This window comes from Zootoca vivipara, chromosome 12, assembly GCF_963506605.1.
Source record: "Zootoca vivipara chromosome 12, rZooViv1.1, whole genome shotgun sequence".
NCBI lineage: Eukaryota > Metazoa > Chordata > Lepidosauria > Squamata > Lacertidae > Zootoca > Zootoca vivipara.
In genome coordinates, this window is record NC_083287.1 from 33,196,449 (window position 1) to 33,209,251 (window position 12,803).

The 12,803-nt window shown below is 39.1% G+C and overlaps 1 protein-coding gene across 3 annotated transcripts in view; it reads right to left on the bottom strand.

Moving 5' to 3' along the window:
• Positions 1 to 451: 451 nt before the first annotated feature.
• CDK14 (cyclin dependent kinase 14) overlaps positions 452 to 12,803 on the bottom strand; it is a 237,490-nt gene continuing 225,138 nt past the window's right edge. For all 3 annotated transcript variants that reach the window (XM_060280771.1, XM_035129982.2, XM_035129984.2), the window contains one exon: positions 452 to 4,803. The gene's annotated coding sequence lies outside the window, so the exon portion shown is untranslated. The remainder of the gene's footprint in view (positions 4,804 to 12,803) is intronic.

Here is a 12,803-nt window from a genome sequence, read left to right on the forward strand (position 1 = left end):
TAACCACAGGGGAATAATAATAATAATAATAATAATAATAATAATAATAATAATAATAATAATTTATTATTTATACCCCACCCATCTGGCCGGGTTCCCGCAGCCACTCTGGGCGGCTTCCAACAAAACATTAAAATACAGAAATCAAACATTAAAAGCTTCCCTAAACAGGGCTGCCTTGAGTGAACAAACAGGACATTTTCTAAAGTCAATCTTGTTAATTCAAGATCTCATTGCCACCATCGGTTTAAACCCAGAGGGAATGAACAAATAACAATATTGTGCTGCAATTTGTTCTCAATAAAGTAAATTTATCAATAAAGCCAATTGAAGTAATTCAAACCCCTTAAACAAAAAGCTCTCCTTTCCCATTCTCATATGTTCTCCATATATTTTTAAACTTTTTGAATTGTGGTACTAATTGTACATAAAACTACCAAGAAGCATAGAAATCCTTTGATACTTTATTCAATATAATATTACATGAAAACAGTCAACACCTGACGAACCATTACATCTTTCATAATACAGACAAATTACACATTGAAAACAAACAATGTAACATTTACTTAACCATACTGCTTACCAAGCTGTCATTCTAAATTGTGTGGCTATATGTATGTATACATATTTAATATTAACATTGTTTGAGTACCAAACCCCTGTTAAAAAGAGCACTTTTGTGCCTTATATAAAGAGCCCCAGCAAGGGAAGATTTTGAATATAGCACTGCAGAAGGGCAGTTTTGGGATTAGGGAATTTCTTAGTGCATCCTTTGTTTTTGCTTTTGAGAATATTGCAAGGCAACAACAAATATAATTACCTCCACACCTTTATGTCAAGAGAGAAGGTTTAGTTATGGCCAATAACAGAACATCTATTTATATGGCATCTATATTCAGTGCCAGTCTGTACAGTCTAAATGCCATTTATCCTATTAGGTTATAAAACCAATAATAATGTTTTGTATGGAGCACACAGTTTGTAGTCCATTGTGCACACACATCAAAGATCACACTTAGGGTCTGTTGCCCAAACCAGAATAAATAGGAAATGTCTATGTAAAGCTCTTCCAAATGTTGAAAAGAAGACTTGAACCCCAACGTTTTCTAGCCATTGTGTATTAACATTTCCACTGCTACTTAATCACTTTATTCTTAACCCCAAGGGTACTGTAGTCAAGTAATGTCAATACTACTCCACTGTTTAGGTGTTCTGCATGTTTGGTAGGGTTCCTCTGAGAAGAAAAATCAACATTATAGCAAACTCTTATTGTTGACTGCAAGCTTAAGCTCTTCACAGCTTCAGAACTGTGAGTCTCCTCTCCTCATTGGTAAGCCCACTAAAACAAGAAGGGGTGTAATTCAGGAGTACTGTAAGGAAAAGGAAAGCTGTTGCATTTCTAATACCAATCATATAGGCCCAATCTATATGTTATCAAAACAGCATGGTTGTGGGTCTACCCAGCTCCAGTCCTCTATTGCTAGTTCTCTGGCTATGCATTTGAAGCACAGAATCATGCGGAGTAGTTGGATCCTGTAGGTAGACTTTTCATCTACCCATGTCATAAAGCTCATTCAACTGTTACTGGAAAAGTACGGGATTCAATTATGGGAAAGCAACAACCTCCATTTCAGCAACATATGAATCAGCCCACAATTGTTATATACATGGGGAAATGAGAATATGAATTGTTTCTTTTCAAGTAGCTGAAAGGAGGACTGGAACTGTATCAAGTTTTGGCTTTTGTTGCAATCTTGCAAAGCTCAGAGTGGCTTCATAACACAGGGGAAACTGTGCAAGGGACTTCGGAGTACCAACAGCGCAAGATTCCCATCTTCTGCTGCAGTCAAGGGCACAATGTTCAGATGCAGAGAAAGCTTGTGCAGCTGTTGGTGGAAGTAGATGTAACATTTAAAAATCTGTGTTAAGCAGTGTTCAAAGCTCTCCTGGATTGCCTTTAGCCTTTACACCTCCAGAATAGAGTTCTGGAAATTAGCGGTTTTGCCTGAGTGACCCTTAAGAGAATCATTAGAGGGATAAAATGGTATAGAGGGAGTTATGAACAAAATTATCTAGCCTTGGGACTTGGCAGAAACATATAGGACATTGGAAGATATTTTGGGGTTGGAGTATGCTCTAAAAAGGGGAAGGCATGGTTTTATAATTACTACTCTCTCTGTTGAGGACTTGCATGGGTTAACTATACTGCACTGGATTTTTCTCCTAGCCAGCCTGATAGCGAGGATACAGCAGATCATACTGCACAATACCAGCCCATCACACAACCCTCTTACATTGCAGTGACAATTACCTCCCCACCCCAATACAAATAAATAGTTCAAACTGGTTTAAAATTTAGTTGCTTGAAGTACATGGAATTCTGTTGGAATCTCAGCACCTTGGACAAAAAAGTAACTTCTTTAAGAAGCTAAATATTAGGGACTCTGCCAAAACTATTGTTCTCATGCATGCTTTTGGAATGATTTGTATGAAGGGACACAAGTGGAAAATAACACTGGAATTGAAAAGCCAGATTATAACAGGAATATCTAGGAATGACATAGTATTCTGACCACAAATCCTTCTTGGGGAGTGTGTAGTTCTCACACAGTGTTTTTATGTATGTAATCCTCCATGGGAAATCACTCCAAAAACATGTAATTGAAGTGATATGTGTTGAGTGGGGCTGGCTCTCAGAGTTTAATAGCTGATAACTAAATATTATAGGCCAATATGTTCAGTTGCATTAATGATTATTTTAAATAGAGGAAGCACTGAAAGCATACATACGCACATTCACAAAACCTAAGCAGAAGCTCTGAGCGTTTGATTAATTGAGGACAGTAAGGTGCTAGGCATTTAAACCGCAGATGAGAGCTCTTCAGTAGAATTCCTCTCTACATCAAACCATCAGTTGCCTCAACAAGGAGTGTAATTGCCTCCCTCACTCCTTAAGCTGCCAAAGCAAGAGATTTACATCTAAAGATCTACCCTCATTTTCCTAATTGAACCTTTGTTACATTTTCAAAGATTCCTCACATTTTTGCAAGCACGATACTTTGTTTTTTTTTTTAAAAAAAGAAACCATCTTTAAACATCTAAATATGACCTAACTTGGAAAAGGAGATTACGTACAAAAGGTTGAATACGGAACTCAAAACAAGTCGTAGTTAAGGCATCTGTGTTACGTTCAAAGTGTTCTATTTTATTTTGTGATTATTTGTTTCCACAGATACAGAAACAAAGTTTGAGATATTTAGGGTTTGAGTTTTAGTAGTGGTATTTAGGAGATGCATATTTTAATTCTTGCATTACTACTGGAATCAGTATCACAGAATAATATTTACCACTGTTGCCTTTTGCTAAAAAAAAGTCCTCAGCAAAATCAATAATTTTCCAACTCCAAACAATATCAAGACATCAGTTTACAAAATGAAAGTACAGAATGGGTCCTATGTTTTCTCCTTTTTTCTAACATAGCATTAGATGCTACAATCAACGCGTTATAAAAATAGATGTGTTTTTAGGCAGCTGATGTACTAGAAAGGCAAATAATCTTTCTTTGTTGGAATAAATGGATGAGAAATCCCCACTGTAAGCATGTCAAATTTATTTTTTTGGATTGCCCACTCCCCATCTCCTAGAATACAAGTGTTATTAATCATGTTAGGGATGGTGAATGGTAGGCAGAAACCGCTACAGCCCTTAAGATTCCCATAGGCTCCATCATCCACCCTCCCTCAAAACAAGAATAGAAATCCCTTCAATTCCCAATTACTTTAATCTTTAGAAATTTGAACGATTATTGGAGAAAATTCCATTTGAGGATGCAGTAACAGAGGCATTTTCCAATTGTATCTGAACATCTTATAAAAATAACTGGAAAGATGCTTTGGTTTGGAAGAACAAATATTTGGAGTTTGGATGACTATTAAAAACTAGGCTTTTAAATGGCTCATTCAGCAACTACAGATTCTATACCATAGTGCTTATCCTAATGTAAACTCACCCTCCCTTGTCTCCTTTATTTTCCTTTTTAGAATATATTTTGAACTAAGCTACAAGAAAAAGTAAATGTGGAATTCCCAAACCCCCTTTTTCTAAATAGGTCTCAAATATTTGAAGTACTCAGTACTATATATATAGTGGAAGTCTGTTTTAAAATCTGCCAAATTATGCAACATAGGCTGAGTAACCAAACTCAGGGTGACTAAGATGCACTTATTGCCATGGTTAAAGAAAGGAACGTGATGTTTTCTAGCAGTAATAAATAGGCATAGTTGTAAGATACTGATTGTTACAACCAACTTAGCAAGCTCTGCTCTAGCTTAAAGTATCCTTCTGACAATTTGCAAAATATGTGGAACATTTCGATGAACACACACACTGTGGCATACCATGACTGGCTTTTATCTACAGACATTACTGAAGAAGTGTGAACACCAAATGTGTTGTCTTAATAAGACATTGCTGGTGAAAGCATAAATATCTTCACAAGGGTTTTGTGCTGCTGTGGAAAAACCAGATAAACTCAACACAAAAGGCTGGGAAAAAAGAACATGCCATGTATCAGTAAGCAAAAAAGCTTAATCTTCACAGAGGTCTCTGAAATCACAAGGTATCAAAATGTGTGCAAGGTTATAAATAAAGTGAGAGGGAAGGGGAACAAGGTCTTGCCAGCATTGTTTTTCTTGTGACTGAAATCCACCACTGAGAGAGAAAGGAAGCAGGGCCATGGTGTCTTCATAGAGTTGGCTCTTTTTAGGTTTTGGTTCTCCTCCAGTCTGGTGATCTTAGTTCCTATAAAAACCAATAGAAAGTACAATAAGGATTATGACCAAGAACATAACAGTACAAAGTAACTTGTTATAATGCTTAAGTGTCATCAAACTGATTTTGGTTTAAGGTAATATAGGGTTCCCTTTTTCAAATATTAAGCTATTATAAAGGAAAGGCTTGAAGTGTAGGCACTCTTAAATGTTTTCCTTGAATGGTGTATACTAAAATACATAGCTTGAACAGATCCACAGCCACCCCTTCTTCCTAAGACAACTGAACTCAGGAGCAACTGGTTGTGCAACAGAAACTGGCTGTGTTGATCGCCAATTGGCTGACACTTCTGTAATTACAAAGACACATCCACCTCCCTGGCCCTTAAGTGAGCCTCCCTTAATCAGCTCTAGATTTGGAGCCAGGTATGTGGGTCCACATTAGAGTGAGATGGGGGGGGGGGACGACGACACACAGAGTTTTATGAACAGTCTTGAAACTCACTCTATAATCTTGAGCAGGCAATTTAGTCTTAAACCGAACCTACATAGGATGGCTTGTTAGAATATAAGAGATAATATCATGTAACTCTAGGAATGGTTAGATAATGAAATAAGGTAGAAGTGAATAAGAAGATAAGTTATAGAAGCTCTACTTCCAAGAATGAAGAATTTAAATAATAATAATTTAAAAACTTAATTAAGCTTGCACCTAATATGTAAAGTGAAATTGCCCTGAATCCCAGACCCCAATTTGAGTATGCGGGTATGTTTCTGTGATGACTTAGTAATGGAGTTTAGATTGTACATGCTTTAGGACTTCTTCTTCATCTTTGGCGATCACTCGTATCCGAGTAAGATTGTCTTCCATAAACACGGTTTTAACGATGGGTCCGTAAGTGACTGTGGAGGCCAATTCTGGATCCACATGTCCTGCCACAAGACATTGGTAAGCAGTGGGGAACTTAGGTATAGGGGTTGAATGGGTCCTTCAGACCTCTCTATCTGGCCACGCCACCTTTTCAGCCACACCTCCCACTTGCCTTGCTTTGCATTCTAATAATTTTGCCCAGCTAGAATGTGTCCTAGGCTAATGCTTCACCCAGTTTTGCCTGAGACCACCCACCATTGGCACGTGGCCCCTGGAAGTTTGCCCAGGAGGCAATGAAGTCCTTGGGTTGGAAAAGGTTCTCCACTCTTGCTTTAGAGCAGGCATCCCCAAACTGCGGCCCTCCAGATGTTTTGGCCTACAACTCCCATGATCCCTAGCTAACAGGACCAGTGGTCAGGGAACATGGGAATTGTAGTCCAAAACATCTGGAGGGCCGAAGTTTGGGGATGCCTGATTTAGAGTACTATTTCCATGCACAGAAAATGCAGGGCACCTAATTAATGGGTTCTAGTGACTGATAACAGCTTCTGACAGAGATTCTGGGTGACACCACTAACAAGTCCCATTTTGTACTTATACTGTGCTATTTGGTCACTTTGGTCCTGGCTGGAGAATGACTGGAGACTTAAGTAGAAAGTCCTCTTCTGTCCAACCTTATTTTCTGTGGGATTAGCTCAGGGGTTGCCAATCTTTTTGGACCTGTGAGTAGATTTGGATTTTTGAGTGGGTGCTGTTGGTGCCACCTTCAGTAGAATTAACTTGTGCCTTGTGAAGTACCGGTACATAGAATTGAAATAGGAAGTGGGGAAGTGCTGTTTCTTAATCACTATGGGTAAACCTCATCCTTTCAAACAAGCATTTGCTGATGCTAGTGTGCAGAACTAGCAGAAAGTCAAGTTGGAGACTGATTACCGTATTTACTCAAATCTAATGCTCACCTTTTTTGGCCAAATTACATTGTGAAAATTAAGGTGCACATTAGATTTGATGGCATATTAGACTTGAGTAAATACAATACTTTATTCTTATGGTGTCATTTTTAAAAAATTCAACATTTTGCATTGCCAGAAGAGTGAGAAACCACTTGCCTGAGGGAGAGAATGAACCAATACAAAGACAAGACAATGGTTTTTACTCAGTGCACAAGTCTTATAGACACAATGTCCGTTCTTACATAGACCAGTCCTTGGTTTCACGGCAGTATTTTTAAAGCTATTTTATAAAAGAATCCAGTTAATTTTTATTTTTTCTTCAGATCAGGAAAAATCAAAGTTTCTCTTAGAATCTTTGCAGATGGTGATATGGCCTCCAGTCACATCTTTGCTTATAACAGCAACTGCTGCAAAATCCAGTATTTGTTACCTCTGATTTCCCAAGAGCAAAGGAAGGCTTGCTTTCAGAGATCCTCAAAAATCCCTTTGACGTAGAACAACATACTGCCACAAAAATGCACTTTTAATTTTGAAATGCAAAAGGTTGTGTGGGTAGGTTTGATTTCTTCACAGTATATTTACAGAAAAAAATGAGCATGATTAGGGTACAACTTAAGGGCTTAAGAATCAGTACGATCGTGTTTTTATCTTGTCCAGAAATCCTGTGTCATATAGAACTGCTTCTCTCATAAATCAGAGAACAATTTCTGACTTGAACAAAGAAGCCAAATAGTAACTTTAAAATACTGTTGCTGCTAGTCTGAGGAGAAGAGAAGTGAGACAAAGCTTTGATTTAAAATATTAATTATAGTTCAAGGCATGGGGTAAGATATCACTATTTTCAGAATATTTGTCCCAGTTTTTTTTAAAAAATACTTAGGGCATGCTAGCTTCTTTTTGCATACACACCATGACTTTTAAGGGCAGTCCATTTGGAGGTACATTCTGAGGGAAAGGATGGGGCAGGGCTCCCCCAGTGTCTTAGCATGCTGAACACACTCAAGGCTCAATGCACACAGCTGGCTTGATACCACTTTAGAATACTGGTTCCTCCAATCACATGGGTTGTTTTTTTAAAAGCGAAGCAATAATGAAGAGGATGCCATGTTTCTCTGCATGCAATGTGCCGTTCCCAATTAAATTCCACTGATAAAATTAGGCAATAGATACCATTCCCTCAAATGCATTGAAGAAACACTCTTTCCTTGCTTACATTTTTACTGAAATAATCTTTTGTGAAATAAAAAGATTTTATGTTATTGACAAAACCATGTATATGGCAAACAAATTCATGAAAGTATTCTGCTACCCATGTAAATGAACTGGATCACGAATACCCATAATGCAACTTAATTCTGACCCACATGCCCTATGAACCAGTTTTCTTTCTTTCTTTCTTTTTTTAAATTCAATTTTCTTAAAACCAACTGTCAGCATCATGTGATGGAAGAGATGAAAAATGAAAATGAGCAATCCTGCTGTGCAGGTGAGTGACCTGTGGGAGACAGCTCTGCCTGGTAGGATTTTTACACGTACCATCAGACACAGACCAATTGATTAGATCATCTTATTCTCGCCACCAACCAGGCTCAAGAGACTAATTAGAGAGAGTACTGCCTGCGCAGGCACCCCATTGACACCTAATTTGCTCAGCCAAAGCCTTTGGGGAGAATGTATTATCTCTGCAGCTGTACTTCATGCATTTCTGATTTGAGGCAGAAGCAAGAAGCACTTCATCACGCTTCTGAGCAAACTGAATGTAAGAAACTTTAAGTGCTAAATACAAGCAGACGCGAATTAAACCTGGCCAGCCTCTCATAAATCCCCCTCCCCCTCCTGCTTATGCATATGCAACATGAATTATACCTACACCTAGATTATTCCTGTTTGTACATTTGTATACATGTATGCTTTGATACAGACTGCAACTGAATGCACTATAAACATATTGCCTTGGTTTCTCACATTTTTCTTGTTTCTGGATTTAAAAGTAAATGCTATTGTGCTCAGTAAAACAAGGAGTGTTAGCTCAACTTTGTAATTTTTCCTCAGGCCAGGATCATTGCAGGCAGCTGCCTATTAGCCAAGTTTTTCTTCGTAGCTGTAGTAACGTTAACAGTGCGGTTGAATTAATGGATGTATTAGCAATGGTAATACCCATTCTAGCTTGATTTATAGCTATAAGGAATCTGTTCCTGTGCTAAACCATGCGTGCATTTTTATTGAGCTCCATTGTTTATTAGGAATTAATAGAAAGCTACTATGGACACATTTCAATTTGAGTTTAATTTTAAGCAAACAGGTTCAGGTTTACTTTTTTTCTATTCTTCCTATTCGTAAACTAAAATAGAGATAGTTTGTAAGGCTCAGTTTTGAATTAAAAAAATGGGGAGAAAGTTAATAAGACTATGATAGAGTTCCAGTGGGTAATAATTGAAGGAAGTGAATTATAGCTTTTCTTTTTTTATTTTGCATGGGCACGCTTGGGAAAAATTGTGATCTCTTGACTTTCCAGTGAGTAGTTAGAAGTAGCACACTGCAGTAAGCTTATTTCCTGGGGAACTCTCTCCCTCTCTCTGTTAGAGGGAGGAGCTGGGAGAACCATGGCAAAGAATATTCCCCCAGCAGCAGAGGCAAAAAAGAGGGAGGCTTGTAAGGAAGAAGGACCAGCTATGTCAATTCCCAAACTGAGGTTGTATTAATTATTTATTATATTTATATACCATCATTTCCTTCCAAGGACCTCAGACAGTTACACTGCTCTTTAACAGACAAATCTAGCTCTACACTGACTGACTGACTGTGGCTCTGAGTTTCAGACAGATTTCTCCAGCCCCAGGAGACTGTTGTGACTGAACCTGGAACCTACTTAATGCAGAACACATGCTCTATCCCTGAGATATAATACTTTCCTAATGAAAGCCCATTATTTCCTAGGAAATAGCGGTGTAGCGTGGGTTGGGGCAAATGTTGTGCCCCCCTGGTGGACTGGGCAGCTGGGATTGGGGCACACGCCAGGAGGCACATGTGAAGTCTGCATGGATGGTGAATGGAACCCGCCTCCAACAGGCTCCTCACCCACTGTGTCCGTCCACCTGCCCACTAGACAAACACGCTTGATGCCGTGCCTCAGCTGCCAGGGCTCCACGCCTGTCATTGGGGTGCCTGATTGCACCCCCTCAAAAATGTGTGCCTGAGGCCATGCCCCCCTGCCCCCCACTACATCTCTGCTAGGAAAGCTGCTTAGGTAGATTTGCAAGTGGTCATCTAAAGGAACCTTATACTTCTAAGTAAATATGTTTTAGACAGGAGTATATATGAACAGGCCTGTAGTCTTTGTCCATGGAGTTTTCTTGGCAGGGATACTGGAGTGGCTTGCCAGTTCCTTCTCCAGGTGATCACATTTAGTCAAAACTCTCCACTATGACCTGTCCATCTTGGGTGGCCCTGCACGGCATAGCTCACAGCTTCTCTTGAGTTATTCAAGCCCCTTAGCCACGACAAGGCATTGATTGAGAGCTGGACCATAAAGAAGGCTGATCGCCGAAGAATTGATTCTTTTGAACTATGGTGCTGGAGGAGACTCTTGAGAGTCCCATGGACTGCAAGAAGATCAAACATATCCATTCTGAAGGAAATCAGCCCTGAGTGCTCACTGGAAGGACAGATTGTGAAGCTGAGGCTCCAATACTTTGGCCACCTCATGAGAAGAGAAGACTCCCTGGAAAAGACCCTGATGCTGGGAAAGATGGAGGGCACAAGGAGAAGGGGACGACAGAGGATGAGATGGTTGGACAGTGTTCTCGAAGCTACGAACATGAGTTTGACTAAACTGCGGGAGGCAGTGGAAGACAGGAGTGCCTGGCGTGCTATGGTCCATGGGGTCACGAAGAGTCGGACACGACTAAACGACTAAACAACAACAACAACAATATGTGAGCATGCTCTGAATCAAGGCACATTTCATTAACAGAGGAGAAATGAAAAGGTAAAATAGATTCCTTCCTGGAAATTTTCATATGCAGCCTTATACAAATGGCAATTAAAGCGTTTTTTTTAAAAAAAATAAAAAATGGTCGGGGCATTGCAGACCTTTTCCTAGAAAAAAAATGAGGAACTCTAGTTTTGAAATTACACAGGATATTTAGTTTGGAGAAATAGTTCAAAAGTTGCAGAAGTAATATATTTTAGAGGTAGGAGGAAAGTACTAAAATAAAAAAATTCAATTATTTCATTTTGACATGCTCTAGTTACTAAAAAGTGCCAAAAATTGAGATATCAGCATGCATTTGATAAGTAAAACCCCTAAACATTTACATGGACCTAGGCCTACTTTGCATAATCAATTATTTTCCACCTTAGTTCTGAATGTAATGCATTTCAGTGTATGCTTTACCTGTTGTTCTATTATTAAAATACCTGAGTGAATTACATGCACGGAAGCTTAAAGAAATAAAATCTACTAATCCTAGTTATTTACTCATGTCTTCACTTGCCTCAATAATAAAAATGGTCATTATCAACAGGGCATTAATACAGTATTTCTTCAATAGTAAGTGGCAATTTTACAAATTTGGTCTATGCCTACGTTTTCTTGGTTACTCCTCCATGATTAGCACCTAGATTCTTCATGCTTCTCACAGAGGTTGCAGTTGGGGATCTGCATCCTAATTGCATTTGTAGGTCTATTTATCATACCTATGAACTTTTTTGTGCAACTGTGAGTGAAAAGGGGGGGTGACTGCTCAGTTGGGGGAAGTGGGTACAAACGCCTTTTGCACCTGCCAGATAAGAGTCTATAGCCACTGTACCACCCACATCACAACCCCATAGCTTCAGGCAGGAGGAAGATAGGCCACTGAGCACAATTCAGATGGATCATTATGAAAACCCATGTTTTCTCAAAAGTACAGTAATACGAATGGCAAATATACGGTGACAGTTCTTTAAAATACAGGTGCAGAAAGGACCTTAAGAAAGTGTTCCTCTATCCACAGACTTGATCTACGTGTTCAGAAAAAAGCGTATGAGACAACCCTCCTGGCATTTTACACTTTCAGAATGCGGATAGGTGAACTGCAAGTTTGAATGCTTGCTCTGCCATACAAAGAGGCCTCCCTAAACACAAACACAACATCAAGAAGCAGGCTAGGTCTGGAATGCTACATGGACGGGAAGATTTTAGCACTGCAAGCTAAAAAACTGAATTATGCAGTCCCAGGATGGCCACCATATGACAGCACTTACAATGGCACTGAAAAGTAAGGTAAAGGTAAAGGGACCCCTGACAGTTAGGTCTAGTTGCGGACGACTCTGGGGTTGTGGCGCTCATCTTGCTTTACTGGCCAAGGGAGCCAGCGTACAGCTTCCAGGTCATGTGGCCAGCATGACTAAGCTGCTTCTGGTGAACCAGAGCAGTGCACGGAAACGCCGTTTACCTTCCCGCCAGAGTAGCACCTATTTATCTACTTGGACTTTGATATACTTTTGAACTGCTAGGTTGGCAGGAGCAGGGACCGAGCAATGGGAGTTCACCCTGTTGTGGGGATTCGAACTGCTGGCCTTCTGATCGGCACTGAAAATGAGTCCTTAAATTATATGTACAACTATGCTTTTGCTGCAAATGATCAATGGAAACTAAAACTGTATATAACTCTAGATATTAGCTATTAGAGTGACGGGGGGGCTTCATGGAATTGTTTATAGACAGGCTTTTTCAACTTTTAATGTGTCAAATTAAGACAGTATGGGACTTAAGGATAAGTTGAAGGAAAATATAAGAGAACCAGCGTAGCTGGGAATGTCATAATCAAGAGTTATTTTCAAATGAGGAAACCATAATTGTTTATTAGTATCAATATTTGTCCACAGCCCAGGTAGTCTTTTTTGCACTTTACTGAAATATTTTTGTATTGAAAAAGGTAATACCAAATAGGAACCAAAAATAATCATTTTCTTTTATTTTCTATCCAAAAGAAAGAATTCTTTTAGGACCAGCAATACATTTTCAATAAGACTGTAATATTGAATTGGGAGAAGATTTTATTTTTTAAAGAACTGTTGGTTCCTACAGCACAAAATACTTCTTGTGGGGGAGGGGGAAGAGATTATTTTTATGACCCACTTTTTATGTTCACTTGTTACTGTGTTGTTTTATAGGATAGCCCATTGCAATTGAAACAATCAAATTCCTTAAAGAAGTACTGG